Here is a 15,916-nt window from a genome sequence, read left to right as displayed (position 1 = left end):
ATACTCTCCCCTCATAGTAGACGTGAATCATTTTTCAGCTGCAACATTTCACAAGGAAAATTCTGAAAAAGATATGTAGACTACTTGTGAAGCAGACATTTAAGTTAGGGTTGGGGAGATCTAAGCTGTCCTAGATCTCCTGTACCCTTCTCCCCCACTTCCATGCTTGGGGTCTGTGAGGGAGGGTGATTTAACCCTTGTCCCCATACTGTTTTCCGGTGCCCACCCCACCCCCCACCCCCAGTTGCTATTAGATTAGGGAATTTTAGAAAGAAAGACTGGAAGTATGATCATGGATCTTCAACATCTCATCTACTTTGGCCCTCAGTCCAAAAGGACTTCACTGTCTCTAATCTGACCTGGGTATACAAGCTTGAAAGCTGGTTGACCCATGAACTCAAGTGCCTCTTTTCATTCACAGCAGTTGTCAATGTCTGACCAATTTAATGTCCAAATCCATCGCACGCTGGAAACATGGCTCTTATGGATGTTGTGGTATTTGAGATCAGTGTGTTATCATCTCACACATGAAGCTGTTTCTGCTCATGAATGATTCAGTCAAATGTGACCCTGATGTAATCAGTGAATCAGCTCTGAGATCTATATGTATCAGTGCCATTGTATTGGTAGCACACAGAATGACACACAAAGGAGGGAGGGAATCAGTCGCCTTGTATTGGGCTAACCTCTGATTATCCAATATTTGCTGTCAGACTGGTGCCATAAACAGACTAGGTACAGCTGGTATCTTTTATTGGGCTAAGTCCATAAACTGAAAACCTACTAACTTTGGGCGGTATCCATTTGTCAGGACTGGGCCCAAGCTCCCTGTTGAGTCTGAAGATTCTGATTCAGAGGCGGGACTAGGAGAAGAACAGCTGGGACAGAGGGCGTGGGAGGAAATTCCCTAAGACTCTCCAGGAGCCAGCAAAGAACCTTCCCCAGGGCATATCAGTCAGGAGGGTCAGGGAGAGATACCGCCTTCCCCTCTCCCCATAGGAAATCAGCTTCTTTCAGAGGGGGAGGAAGGGCACAAATTGGCAGACCCAAGAATCTGCTGTCGATCCAAGAGGGCGGACCTTATGAGAGAAGGGAGGTGCTCTACCAGGCTGGCAACCCACTGGAGGCAAAGGAGGGAGGACCCACCCTGAAGGAGGGGATCAGAAAGCCATTTGGGTACTGTATAGTAGCCTATAGTTGGTTGAGCACAACTTTCTTCCCTATGGAAGTTTCTCTGTCAGAGTACTCAACTTTTTAGACCCTGAGGGCAGCCTCTAGCTTTTACTGACTCCAATGGATTGAAGAGCTGCCATTAGTTCAATAAAGAGTGTGGATTGCAAGTCGAGTCTCTGACTGTTTTACTGCTCAGTGGGACGGCCTGGAAATACCACACCTATGCTGCCCCCACACTAGCGGAACGGACTGCTAATGCAAAGGGAGGTAATGAGCAGAAACACTTGTTGTATCTGGAACAGGGATGGTCAACGGAACTTGCAGAAGAGAGCTCTACTGGCCTGCCCTGATCTGGAAAGAAGTGTTTCTGCTCATTTACCGGGTTGTTTCAGGAACCCTTCATTCCTGCTGCACTAGCAGCGGGTTCTGACATCTAGGCATGTCAGGTATGACACCTAGGTTCTGACATGACATGAACATGACATGACATGAACATCTAGGTTCAGGCATGACATCTAGGTTCTGACAACTAGTTCCTGTTATACTAGCAGCGGGTTCTGCTGGTGCAACAGAACTAGCGGAGGCGCACTAGCAGCATAGGATACTGCCCTTTGGGTTAAGCTCTTTACTAGGCCTGTGTTAGCATCTCTACATACTATGCTGTAGCTTCTGTTGGTCAAAATGTCAAAGTTTTTATATTTCAAAGGCATTCTGCAAACTTTCCAATAGCAACCATTGCAGAAGAGAATCCTGTTCTACTCTATGCTGGGTTTATGAAAGCCTAGAAAAGGATAATATCTAAATCACAGGGTTTTGTACAGGAACCTATTTCCTTACATTGTAGTAACAGTCATTAATTAGATAGCATTGGTTTATAAAAAAAAGACAGCAGCAGAGGAATGCAGCTTCTCCTTCCTGCTGATCCATTGCTTTTCAGCTTGATTTCAACAGAACGTGTGAGCTTTTGGGAGGGAACGGGTGGAACTTGTACAAATTATCTTTAAGGGCAAAAGATCATCCCTGTCTCCCTTAGCAAAAGAAAGAAAGAAAGAAAGAAAGAAAGAAAGAAAGAAAGAAAGAAAGAAAGAAAATTTGAGTTCCAAAAGGTGGCGAGAGGGATGGATTTACACACTTCCAGTGCAATATGAAGTATAAGACACTCCACAGATCTGTCTGTGATGGACATCCTAGTAAACTCATGGGGTTCATGAATACTCAGATACAGTAAATAAGGTTACAATACATAACAAAATGTGGTCCCCACTATTTGTATATGTATAGGAAGAGTAGATATATAATGGGGGAGAGTGGGAATAGGGGGATCAGTGTGGAGCAGGGAAACCTGGGTTTAAATCTCTAATCAGCCAAGGTGAACTTGAGCCTTTCTTTCTTTCTTTCTTTCTTTCTTTCTTTCTTTCTTTCTTTCTTTCTTATTAATTACATATATATATATTGCCCAATAGCCAAAGCTCTCTGGGTGGTTCACAAAATTATTTCTAAGCCTAACCTCCTCTAATGCATCCTTCAGCACTTTGGGAAATGGGATGGATACTGTTGAAATTATGATAAATAACAATAAAGCCCATATTAATATAGCTACATGCTGACATGAGACATTATATATTTATATATTTATACCTGTGGGTGACTGGTTCCTGAGTCCGGGAGATAGGCTCATTGTCTGTTCTGGATGGGGTTGCACTCCTCCTGAAAGATCAGGACTGTAGTTTGGGGGTACTCCTAGATCCATCACTGTCGCTGGAAGCCCAAGTGGCCATGGCAGCTTGGAATGTCTTTTACCAGCTTCGGCTGCTTCACCAACTATGGCCTCTCCTGGAGGGATGGCTTGGCCATGCTAGTACAGGCTCTAGTAACCTCAGGACTGGATTACTGCAATGCACGTTATGTGGGGCTGCCCTTGAGGCTGCTCCAGAAGCTAGTGCAGAACGCACTCCATCATGTAACTCCTTTGCTGAGGGAACTGCACTGGCTGCCTATTCACTACCAGGCCAGGTTTAAGGTTTTAGCGCTAGTGTACAAAGCCCTAAAGAACTTAGGACCAGGATACCTGAGAGAGTGCCTTCTCCCTTACCAACCTGCCCGGTCACTGAGGTCATCGGAGGGCTTGGTCCTGGTGGTTCCACATGGACCTATGGTTGGAGTCCACCAGGAGAACAGCCTTCAGAGTGGTGGCCCCCTTTCTTTGGAATTCCCGGACCCTGGAAGTCAGGCAGGCACCAGCACTGTGCTGTTCCAGCACCTTCTGAAAACAGCACTGTTCCAGGAGGCATTCCATAATTGACCAGTTTCTATCAGTATTCTGTTTTTAAAATAGCATAATTTTAATCTGATGTTTTAATTTTTTTATCCTTTTACTGTTTTATCTCTTGTGTTCACCACTCCGAAATCTGTTCTAGATCTGGAGCAGTATACAAATACTGTAAGTAAGTAAGTAAGTAAGTAAGTAAGTAAGTAAGTAAATTTCTATTGTAGTTTTCTTAGAAATGCTGAAACAAAGAATGTTTTCTTAGGAATGCTGAAACAAAGTTGGAGTCCACCAGGAGAACAGCCTTCAGAGTGGTGGCCCCCTTTCTTTGGAATTCCCTGCCCCTGGAGGTCAGGCAGTCACCAATACTGAGTTGTTTCCAGCGCCTCCTGAAAACAGCAGTGTTCCTGGAGGCATTCCTTAATTGACCAGTCACAGTTTTTATGGGCATTGTGTTTTTTAAACAAGTATAAGTTTAATGTAGTGTTTGAATCTTTTTATTCTTTTACTGTTTTATCTTTTGTGTTCACCACTCCAAAATCTGTTCTAGATATGGAGCGGTATATAAATATTGTAAATAAATAAATACGTAAATAAATACATAAATAAATTTATTCACAGTCTTTTTTCTATCATGGAATTTAAGGGAGCCTACCATGGGTTCCTAGTGATCTCCCATCCCGACATTGACCATACCCAGTCCTGCTTAGCAGCATATGCTTACAGACCATGCTCTAGGACCAGGGTGCTTGAGGCCTATGCCTAGTATTGCATATGAGGAAATACAGTGAATAGTGCATTCCATACTGCCCATTTTCTGATGGTTTACTGATGTAGCTGCTGCAGGTTCAAAATCCCTGGAGCCCTACAAAAAGCAAGACTAAGGGCACAGAGCAGGGCCTTCTCTGTCATGGCACCCACACTATGAAATTTCCTGATCAAAAGAGAACTTCTAGACAACCTCTCTCGGTAGCTTCAACCAGCAGAACAAACTCTTCCTTGTGAATCGATGGGAACTCCTGTTACCAAGGATGCTGCTGGTTTTCTTTTGTTGACAGCATATATTTTTAATGTCTTCATATTGCATTATTACATTGATTTTTTAAATATTAGTTTTTTCTTGTAAACTGCTTTGACTATATATATATATATATATTATATAGGTAATAAGTCAATATAGATACATAAATGAGGAGTCTTGGTGGTCTTCCTCTTATTCTTCCCCCGCCCACCCCCAACTCTTTCAGTTTCAAAACAAACAGCAGTTGGAAAAGCTCAGCTGAGTTGACTTTAGCTTTCCTTGCCGTAATGTGATTCCCTTCTTTCCAGGGAAGTGAACCCTGAAGGTGAAAGAAACAAAAGAATTGCAGGAGGTATCAAAGATTGTTCAGAGAAATAACACAGAGAGCCGCGCTGTGGATCAAAATGTAGTGATATAAGAAGCTAGCTAAGGCCCAGGACTCTTCCCCTTTGCAGAGAGTCCTTACATAAAGCACACAGGCGTCAAGACCGAAAGATTATGGAGTTCCCAGCTGGATTCCTTTGACTCTCTGTGACCTATGGCTTTCTTCGTCCATGAACAGGTGATACCAAGCAGCCAACAGAACCAGGGCCCTGCTGTGCGGGGCAATCAACCATCAGGCAGATCCTCTATTCAGACCTTCTTGTTTTATCTCTCGGATCTCCACTTCTGGCTGAGCACACTTGGGGACCCCCTCAGCCCACCCCCATTACCTAGGAGAAGGAAGTGGGGAAGAGAATCATTGTGTGCAACAAGAGAGAAGAAAACACACTGGACTGAGATGAAGAGATGTGGTTTTAATTGCGACCGTTTAAAATGGCTTTGTTTTCAATGCTGTTAGTCTGAAGGTTACAAGTTAAACACAAATCTCACACACAATGAATCCCCGTGCTATCTGTTTCTGTTTATTTGTTTTTCAGCTGCTGAAAACTCTTACAGCTTTTTGATGGTTCTTTATGCTTTTGTGATTCCAACCATGATGAGCTGAATTTTGAGCTTTTGGGGCGAGGGGAGAGGTAGGACATAAGTGGATGGATAAATAAATGAATTTAATTGTACCTGGGTGGTTTATAGAGAGAGTGATCCTGTATCAGGTCAATTAATCCTTCAAAGGTCAATAGTTCCCTTTGCTACACTTCTCTCCAGCCCTTCTTAGATGGTGGAAATTTGGTGCTGGAAAACTGATTGGGGTCATTTGGGTCTAGGAAAGGTCAGCTGACCCCAGATTATTTAAAGTCCGAGCTAATAAATGCAGGCAGGGCACCAGGGCAAGCTGGTCTTGAGATAACCCATTCCTAGAGCAATTGATAAGAACTCCTTGGAAGGAATGTCACACTTTCAAAGCCCTGGTGGTGGTTCAGTCAAGAAATATGGTGGAGGTGAGAAGACAACCTACAGAGTTCAAACTAGAGTGAAAATACAGATGCATCTGCAAATACAGAAGTCACTCCCATGTCTGCAATATATGTGAATTGGGAACGCCTGTTTGACCCACCAGACGACTAGTGAAACAGGGCACCCAGAAAATGACTCTGAATTACACAGCTGTGGATCAAACTCTCATGTGTGTACAGATGTGGGAGTACTTCTCACACCTCAGCAAAATGCAATGTCTGATTAACCCTTGTTGTTTTGAAAGCCTTCTTAACTATTTAAAAGCTTTGACCCAATAATGAACACAGTCTTTGGAGTCTGTCTGGAGAACTAATCGTTTTGCTGACACCCTTTGAGAAAAATCCGCAGCCCTCTTTGACTATTACTCCAGGTAACAATGCTTTATTAGAATAGCTGTTGGCATGGCATTTCATGAGTTAAAAACATTTATTTAACAAATTTCAAAACTTATAATTCCATTAAGTTATGCAGATAAATAACAGCAGTTTTGTGGGTAGATGTTATCCTGACTCATTCTTGTGCTCTGACTGGAGGAGGAGAACCATGTTGAGGATATCACGCGTATATGTAAAATTATTTGACTCGTTTATTTTCATTTCTACAGGACAAGACAACTCTTTTAGTGAAGAACTCCTGATTACACCCCTAGCTTTTAAGTGATTCGTGAATATAGCCTGAGAGTTTCAAGGGCATTTAAAAAAAAATGGAGCATACACCACCAAAGCTATGTAGATTCTGCTCATTTCAGTGTGACTTGCTCAGGATCATAACTTAGTAGCTTTTGCCATGTGAACATTACTGAGAATTAAGCATCTTGACTCTCTGACAAAAGATTCCTTGTCAGGCACTGAGAACCAAAAACAGATTGAGGGAGTGCGACAGATTTGGAAAGTTTATAGTAGGCAGCGGCATGGGATTGGCTCTCTGAGACCACCAAATTATCAGGAGGATGCTGGATGTAGTGGTAGTGGTCCATCTCTACCTGTGTGCAGTTGCCTCTTCCAGCCAGTAGCCCTGGTGGTGTAGGCAGGGGTCCCCAATGTGCTGGGGGGGACCCCAACATGGTGCTTGCGGGCACCCGAAAATATTTATTTTTAATTTTCCCATTTTTAAAATATACATACATGGATTTGTATGAAATGCATACAACTTTCTAGCAATTATACATGGGCTGTAACAAAAGTGGACCAAATATCCAAAGTATCCATTTGAAGGTGACGTCTATATACCCTCTTTCAAATATTGAAAGGGTTGTAAGGAACCATTGCATTATAGGAGGGGTTTATACTTCCGTGTTGCAATATTAGTCTTTTAGCTGTCAAAAGGATGCAGAGAATCCATTTACACTGACCATTTGTTCATTTCCATGAAGCACGTAAATAATTTAAAAGAGCATGTACATCAGTGAATATTAAAGACTGTTCCAGTACAAAATTTTTCTGTGTAATAACCTCCCTGCAGAAAAGAAACTATTGGACATTGCCAAAACATATGTTTAAAAGAAGTGTTAGCTGTATTGCACTGCAAGCAATTAGCTGAATTAGACAATCCCTAATTAAAGAGATGTTGCGGTGCCCAATAGACATGAAGGAAAAAATGTTGTTGAATAAGACACAGCCTAAGATCCATAGACGAGAAAGGTAGATGCCAAAGTGGCAACCCACTGATTAGACATTTTGCGGTGGTGCCCACAGCAGTATCTCAAATTCCCAAATGCACCCACAGGTCCAAAAAGGTTGGGGACCCCTGGTGTAGAGAATGGCAGACATGTAGGGCTCCTGGTTTGAGCCTTGTGGTGCCTAAAAGTGACTTATATTAAATGAATCCTGAGCATGACTTCAAGTATACACTCATTGACATCTTTTGCATGCGTCTGGAGGAGAATTCACAGTTACAACTGTATAAAGCCTGAAGCACTTTACCCAGGACATCCCCTTTGTTTAGCCAGATTATTCTTACAGGTCTTCCATTGGATGCTGCAAGTGGAGAGTTGAAAACCTAGAATAATCAACACTGACATAATCACAAGATGCTTGGATGGACATGAGGGATAACTAGGCAGCGGCTACAACCATTCCTACGAGGATAATGTGCTTGTATAGTCAATTCAGATGAAGAATCTTTTCTACATCACAAATTAAGTTGTGGAAAAATGTGTCCACCAAACCAACCTGTAACTCCCTTATTGTCAAAGCATTTAGATTTAAACTGATGGGTGGCCTGCTGATTTCAATTGGCTTGGATGTCACTGTCAGTTTCTACACAACTCTTTCCTCCGAGGAGGAAAATCTTTGGAGGAAACTACTTTTTTAAAAAGTGCATCAGAAAATACTTGAAAGGGCTTTGAAATACTAATTCAGACCTAAATCGGTAATAGCACCTGAAAGATATGAAGGCAGAAACTAAAGAAGAGCTTCATACAACATCTTTGAAAAGCTAGGCATCTTCCTAGAAATGGGTGAACTGCCCCTGCTGTGGCTCAGACAAAATGTTCCAGTGCAGGCCTCTAATCTCCAGAATTAGAATGAAAAAGTGACTAGGGCTGCAATCCTATGCATGGGATTTTTTTCCTATAGGAAAAAGTCCTGCAGTTCCCAGCATTCCCCAGCCAGCATGACTGTCTGGGGAATGCTGGAAGCTGTAGGGCTTTTTTTCTGTCTAAACATCCATAGGATTGCACCCTAAGTTGTAGGTTGAATGGGCTATCAAGTGTGAGCAAGCTAAGCGCAAGTGCAGTTAGGTCTGTACGTTCTACAGTCATTTGGCTCCTCCTTGATTGGCAGGTACCAGAGACAGGGTGGTGCCCCCACATCTTTGGAATTGTCTCCCCGGGGAAATACACATAAAGCCATCAATACTGGCTTTTAAGAGAATCTTGAATACTTTTCTGTTTCAATCTGCATTTGACTGATATGCTGGTTCTTGAATTTTACTTTTTTAGATTCTCTCTTCCCTGCCCCCCAACCCGGCATCTGTCAAAGTTGGCATTTGGCAATATGCCATTGTCTAAAACCAGTGAAGTCCTTTCTTGTAAGTCACCCAGAGAACCTTAGTTTGGGGGCAGTAAAGAAGTGTAGTAAATAAATAAATAAATAATACAATTTGTTCCTGCTCACTAAAGGGTTGGAAATAAATGTGTGATTTTATTTAAAAAATTATTATGAACCACTTTAGGAGGGCTATGTTCTGAAAGGCAAGTTAGTAATCTTTTAAACAAATGATGAATAAAATATGTAAGGGGTAGGAAATTTGCCTTTCCCTTTACCAGAGTGACCATCATAAGCTATTCTGTAAAGGCAGCAGTAGCTTTGTGGGTGGGATGGTAGAGTTCTACTATTCCCTGAGACCCTTGAATAACGCTGTGAGCTAAGCTCAAACTCATCCCCCTCCTAGCCCAACAGAGCTCTTATTCCTCTGGCCCAAGCCCAAGAGGATCTGCTTTCTAAGAGAGGTCTCAGTTATGAAGAACTACTCCACAGTTCCAAAAGAATGAATGCATGGAACATAACTCAAATGTACCATTTTCCTAAAAAAAGAGAAGTCTTTAAGGCTGTAAGACACTTTTAAAAACCAGGAGGTTTTGCAAACAAACTCGAAAGCAAACTCACATAAGGCCCTTGTTTGTCTATATATGTAATCCAAATCCATTTTAAAAGGGCTAACATACTTCTCTGGCAGGTTCCCATAAATATTTTCCACAAAACTTCATTTTTCCACATGAGCGAACTGTGTGTGTGTGTGTGTGTATTTTAAACTAACTCTTGATACGGAACTTAGAAAATTCTTGGCACTGTTGCATGGAGTTAAAATGACATCAGCTTGACTTTCTATACTGAAACTAAACCACATTTCTTTGTTCTGAACACATCGAATTGGTATTGCATCTTTCATACAGCCCTGACCATATATAGGATGATTACAAAGTGGCCATCTGTATTCAGAGTCACCCTGATTTCCATGCCACAAAAGTGGGAAATGCTAAAATAGCGTTTCTCTCAACACACAAAGAAGTACTGTCAGCATTAGGGACATGTGTACCCACTGGCTGCGCAGCGACAGTGCCCACCGTATGAGCACTTTGCATCCCCATCAGAATAGCGAAGACTCATCAAAATAGCGAAAACAACAAAGAGTTTGGCAGCACCTTAAAGACCAACATATTTATTGTAGCATTCGTGGATTGCAGTTCACTTCATCGGATGCATGACATTTTTATTTTGTGTATGTGTGTGTGTATAAATATAAATATTGTTTTATCCTGCACTCTTTGGTTTTAATTTTGTGAACTGCTCAGAGAGCTTCGGCTATTGGGTGGTACAGAAATGAAATAAATCAATAAAATGACATGTTATGCTGGGCTACAGGTAATTTATACACTTATCTTGGGGAAAGGGAATGATAAACAGTGAGATCAGAGGGAAATGAAATGCATGTGGTACAGCCAGTGATAATCACCTTAGGGCGTAATCCTAAACAGAAAAAAGTCCTACAACTCTCAGTATGTCCCATCCACCAAAGCTAGGAACTGTAGGACTTCTTTTCTGTCTAAACATGCATAGGATTGTGTGCTTATTAATCATGGCCATTCACAAAACAGTTGTGAAGTTGAAGATAGTTGAAACTTCTCCACACATACAAAATAACTCTGTGGAGAAGAGTGAGGAGGTGTATACATACAAACACAAACACATATGCCATTTTAGCTCTTACCAGCTATGTGTGCAATTATGTTACCTTTTGCATCATGCAGCAATGTGTGGCACCATGCAAATGTGCATACCAAGAATTCCCATATAGGGAATGCAGTTGGGGAGAAAGAAATAAGGACTTGGAAGAAGAGGAGGAGGAGGTGGGCCGGTGTGTGTGTGGGGAGATCTGCAATGGGAGAAGGGCAGAGGAGGAGGTACACACAGGAACTGGGAACAGGAACTGGGAACAGATGGAGCAAGCCGTCTCTTTTCTCTGTCCTGAAAACCCTGACCTGCTATACTGAAGGAACCGCTGATGAATGGGAGCTCCCCACCTTCCTTACTGGCACGTTTGTTGTAGGCCTTCAGTGTCGCTCCATGTTAATGCCACCAAGTTAGGTAGGATTTGAGGAAGAGCAAGCAGCCGGGTGCCAAGAAAGCAGCCACACAGACCAACACAGACTGGATCCACTAGGATGCCTCTGATCCCCAGCGCCCAAGAGCAATAGATAGGATCCAGACTAAATTAGCTAATCTTAGTTTCCACTTAAATCCACAGGACACGTTACCCATTACTTAAGTCCCATTGATTTCAATGGGAGCAGAGATCAACTCACTAAGTCTGGATCCAACCCACTGCATTTAAAAATATTAGGGCTCTTTGCTCCCATCAAATGGTATAAATGTGATAAACTTGTCTTCATGCAACAGGTAGGGAGGGGAGGAGGCAAGTGCTTCTACACAGGGTAAAACCATGATGTATGTGTGTGGGGAGGGATCAGTGAAAGGAAAAAAGCCTGCCTATTGCCTTTTAATTTCGAAAAGGTGATACAAATGGAGTGCACATTCTAGAATTAAATTTAAAAACAAAACAAAAAAAATTGGAGCACAGAGACAAAGTTCATGAAACCTACATCCATGATGAGGGCAACTGGTGGTTCACAGCATTTTCTTTATAAGATTACACAAACACTCCAGTACTGAAGTTGTACAGAGTTCAGTGTTCAGCCTCTAAAGAAGTAGGTTTTAAAAACAAAAACAAAATGTTGCTCATCAGAATGATGTAACAGGCACTAGCCAATGGGTGTTTGTGATATGCAACTACACATAGTGCAAGAAACGTAATCCGCACTAGATGAAGACAGAGAGGGAACTGGATTTGTCCAGCAGCAAAATAATGCAATGCTAGACAATGAGATGGACCTTATGTCATTTGCCTCTGTTGCACGGACATTTAGTCCAGCATTATCTTTCCAACAGTTAAAAGCAGAGCATGAAGGCTACCTCCCTCCCCTATTGTTCATCCCTGGAATGGTATTCAGAGGTGCTGTTGCCTCTATACATGGAGCAAAAGGGAAGGACATCTAAAATGTTCACAAAATGGTACATTATTTGTGTCAGCAACACTGTCTGTGAGGAACTTGTGCGTGCCTGTTGCAGAACCACATTCTACATGGCAATTACATTAATAACGTCAGCACAGTCTGGTGGAAGAACTGCATTTTCTCAACATCAAATAATGTGTGAGGTGGAATAATGCAATATGTCCACAACAGAAATACTGTACTTTGAAGGGAAGTGTTTGGATCTCTTGCAGGGGGGGGGGGGAGAATAACATCTACATATTTACTGAGGAAAAAAGCTCAAAAGCCCTCACAGATGACATTTTTATCTGCGAGAGCATTTTATACTGCATGGACATCATTTGGACAAACACCCATGGACGTGTCTGAAGATATAGCCAACTATGGGGAAGCCTCCTTCAAAAGTTAGCACAGCAATTCCTTTGTTTTCCTGTATAAATATATTTTAAAAGTGTAGCCGCTGATTTCCAGTCATGAACGAGAAAGCGCTTCAGGAGTTCCCTCTCATTTTCTGCACAGCATGGCGAGAAGTAGGGAGCAGGTAGTGTTTGCATAACTGAGTGCTACGTGCAGAGTTCTTTTTAATGGCATTTGCAACGCTGCTTTGTTATTTGATTTCAGTATAAAAGAGGTTTTCATCAGAAGCGAGCCCTCGCTGCGTCTTTGAAAGCAACCCAGTGGATAGAGAGGTGCTTAATTATTTGGCAAGGCTGCATTAAAGACATACTCCAGAACACAGGGCTGGCTTGTTACTATAACAGCATTAAGACATACACTGTAAACACCGCTAGTGTGATCAAGTCAGGCACAGCTTTAGCCTATGGCATAGGGATTACACCGGTCAGGCAGACCTGGAGAGGAGCTGCCCTCCATATGCAGCTAAGAAAAATCAGGCTGTAGCGGAGCATTAGACAGATGTCATCCTAACAACATCAAGTGTTGCTACTGTCCTGACACTGACACTGTTCTGTTAGTTTCCTAACACACAACCTCTTCTCCATGTGACACAGAAGTACTGGTGCACTACGATTCACTCAGTGCACTGAGACTGCACGTACAGAAAGAGTCATAAGACCAGCTGAACAATTCATAGCCCTGAGGACTTGTCCATAAATGCTTCTCACAATATCAATCACCACATTCATAGCAACATTTCTGCATCTACGTTCACACACACAGAGACACACACAGATCCCAGGAAATCATTACCTTGAATGCAAACAGGAGACACCTTGCTTTCTTCTCATGGAGCAGAAGAAGCAGGATAAACCCCCACTCTAATGGACTCATCTGCCGAGAGTTCTTTCAATCCCGCTTCGACTAGCGGCTCTAAGTTTGTGCTCTGAATAGAGGCTGTGTTATTTTAACCGCAGGATTTCTAGTCATGGGGGAGGAGAGATGGATTAGGTACGTTTGCAATCTAATGCTTCACATTCACTGCACGAGAAGTGAATAGCCCAAAGCTCGATGGAAAGAAGAACTTTGTGTCAAGAGATACATTTCCAGCGACCCCGCAAGCCAATTATGCCTAAACTAACGTGCTAAAGAACTATAAAATTCCAGAGGAGTAAGATAACATATGCTTGTGTTCTTTCCTAAATAAAAGGCATGTGTGGAATTTCTTGCCAGAGACTGACACCAGGGAGGCTGAGCAGATGTAATCCATGAGGGCCAACCTGTATATAGATCCCACAGCATACCTTACAGAAAAGCATCTCCAGCACCTGCTAAAGTGGGTTTGAGCAGCCATGCAGTCCACTTGATGTGGCACACTTCGGGCATGTCCACATAACCGCTTCTTGCACTCTCAGCTCTGTGCAGAAATGCACGAAAGGAAGCATCAGGTGCCACTAATGCAACATTTCTTATGTCTTGTTGATATTTATCAAGGCTGCATGATAGGCAGAGGTGAGTTGGAAACTAGAGCCAGGCAAGGTCCCAGCCCAGACAGGATGTTTTTTATAGCCTTTCCTATCCAGGAGGATCCAGTGGCCAATCTAGGTGAGCGGGACCAGTCAAGAAGAGCTGGCAAATACTTCACTGCCAGGAAGGTGTTCGAGTGCCAGTTCTGATAGCTCACCACATGGAACAGCTGCACAGAGAACGGAAGATTCCTGGTTCTAGCCCATGCAGCTCCGGACAATAATAAATATGTTGTCATGGGCAGAATTTGTCCATCTGTTTTATTATCATAGGTAATTTCCTAAGAAATGAAAAACCAATGTGAAATGGTACAAGACACAGATGCTGATTCACCCCATTGTTGATAGGCCCTTGAGTGATAATGATGTTGTGTCAGTGAACTATTTCCCCAGTCTGTACTTAATAAAAATGATGTGATTATTCATGGCTGTACTGTGGTCAGTGGGACTGGCTTGACTGCACAAACAACCTCAGTGGTTGCTTGGGGTGACAACATTTTTAGTGGCACCAATAAAGCAGTGTGTGGTTTGGACAGCGCTCAGCGCTTTCTCACAGTACTGGAACCCGGGGTCATCACATAAAGCTGATTGGTGGGAGATTCAGGACAGATAAAAGGAAGGACGTCTTCACACAGCGCATAGTTAAACTATGGAATTCACTTCCACAGGATGTAGTCATGGCCACCAACTTGGATGGCTTTAAAAGGGGATTGGACAAATTCCTGGAGGAGAAGGCTATCATTGGCTACTAGTCCTGATGGCTATATACTACCTCCAGTATCAGAGGCAGTATGCCTATGTACGCCAGTTGCTGGGGAACAGGAGTGGGTGGGTGCTGTCACACTCATGTCCTGCTTATGGGTTTCCTGTGGGCAGCTGGTTGGCCACTGTGTGAACAGAATGCTGGACTAGATGGACCCTTGGCCTGATCCATCCTGGTTCTTCTTATGTTCTTATCCCATGCAATAATGCTGTGGATCATAGGCTGTCCCTCTCTCCCATTGTGTAATGCAGCCACTGAAGATTGCAAAATGCCCTCTGCTAGCACTGGGGGTTAGAAGAAGTTCCTTGATGTCCTACCCATTTTGCTTCATTAATGGGGTGAATGGCTGAACTGTCCATATGCCAGGTTACAAACTGGAAATACGTTTGGGTGTTGCACCCCACTCACACCCCACTGGCATGGCCACATAGGTATCTGTGAATGGGTGGCCCCACACAACTGGGTCTTCTGAGCCATCAAAGGTCCTGATCACATGGAGTGGCTATACATGGGAGCTGTTCATAGGCACTTGCCCCTTTGCGGATGCCAGCAGTGGGGGTGGCAGGACATTCAAGACTGGGGCTCCAAGTAGGCTGCTGGGACACATTTTTTTCTGTATTTCTGTACAGCAAAACATAGAAGGAAACAGGTGAGACAGACAAGGCACAGGAGACAAATGTAAACCAGCACCACACTCCTAGCACATGGACATCTTGTTCAAAACTATCATGGATTTCCTTGCAGGCTTACTGTAGCCAATCATACTGTAACTGGTCAACATGGAACAGGTGAGGATCAGGCACTAGAACAAAATAGGTCCAGTAGAGCCCAGCCAAGGGATTCAGTCTTTCCACCACCTGCCAACTGGTTCTGTGAGCTGGCCCTAAAAAGTACCAAAGTTTAAAAGGACCTATTAGGCTTCCACATTTAGATGCGAGAATGGAGGCAAGATCTCTGCCTTGCAAGAACAAGGAAGCAGCTAACATGTCTTAACACAGACATGTGTGCTAGAAATAATTACAGACATAATTAAACCCAAGGATGAAATCATGCCTGCAAAACTGGTTTGGAACATCTGTATTAGTTCTCAGGCTTATGATAATATATGCCCCTGATGCCACCATATTTCTTGGAGATATGGCTTTGGGCTTCCATACACACCTCAGAAGCAATAGTTAAAAAGCAAATAATTAATAGCCTTCTGTCTTCCTAAGACAAATGCCACTTTTTGAAAATAAAGCAATCCATGAAATTGCGATAGAAGTTTGTGTGTGTGTGTGTGTGTGTGTGTAGGGTGGGAACCACAGTGAAAACAAGAATAAAC

At 42.9% G+C, this 15,916-nt stretch overlaps 1 protein-coding gene across 1 annotated transcript in view; it reads right to left on the bottom strand.

Annotated features, from left to right (window-relative positions):
- Positions 1–13,259, bottom strand: part of JCAD (junctional cadherin 5 associated) — an 84,147-nt gene extending 70,888 nt beyond the window's left edge. Inside the window, exon 1 of the mRNA XM_084860488.1 lies at positions 13,117–13,259. The gene's annotated coding sequence lies outside the window, so the exon portion shown is untranslated. The remainder of the gene's footprint in view (positions 1–13,116) is intronic.
- Positions 13,260–15,916: the final 2,657 nt, after the last annotated feature.

Source organism: Heloderma suspectum, chromosome 5 (assembly GCF_057233095.1).
Source record: "Heloderma suspectum isolate Gila_16-S chromosome 5, 16-S_ref, whole genome shotgun sequence".
In the NCBI taxonomy this organism is placed as follows: domain Eukaryota; kingdom Metazoa; phylum Chordata; class Lepidosauria; order Squamata; family Helodermatidae; genus Heloderma; species Heloderma suspectum.
This window is presented reverse-complemented; position numbering and strand designations above follow the sequence as displayed.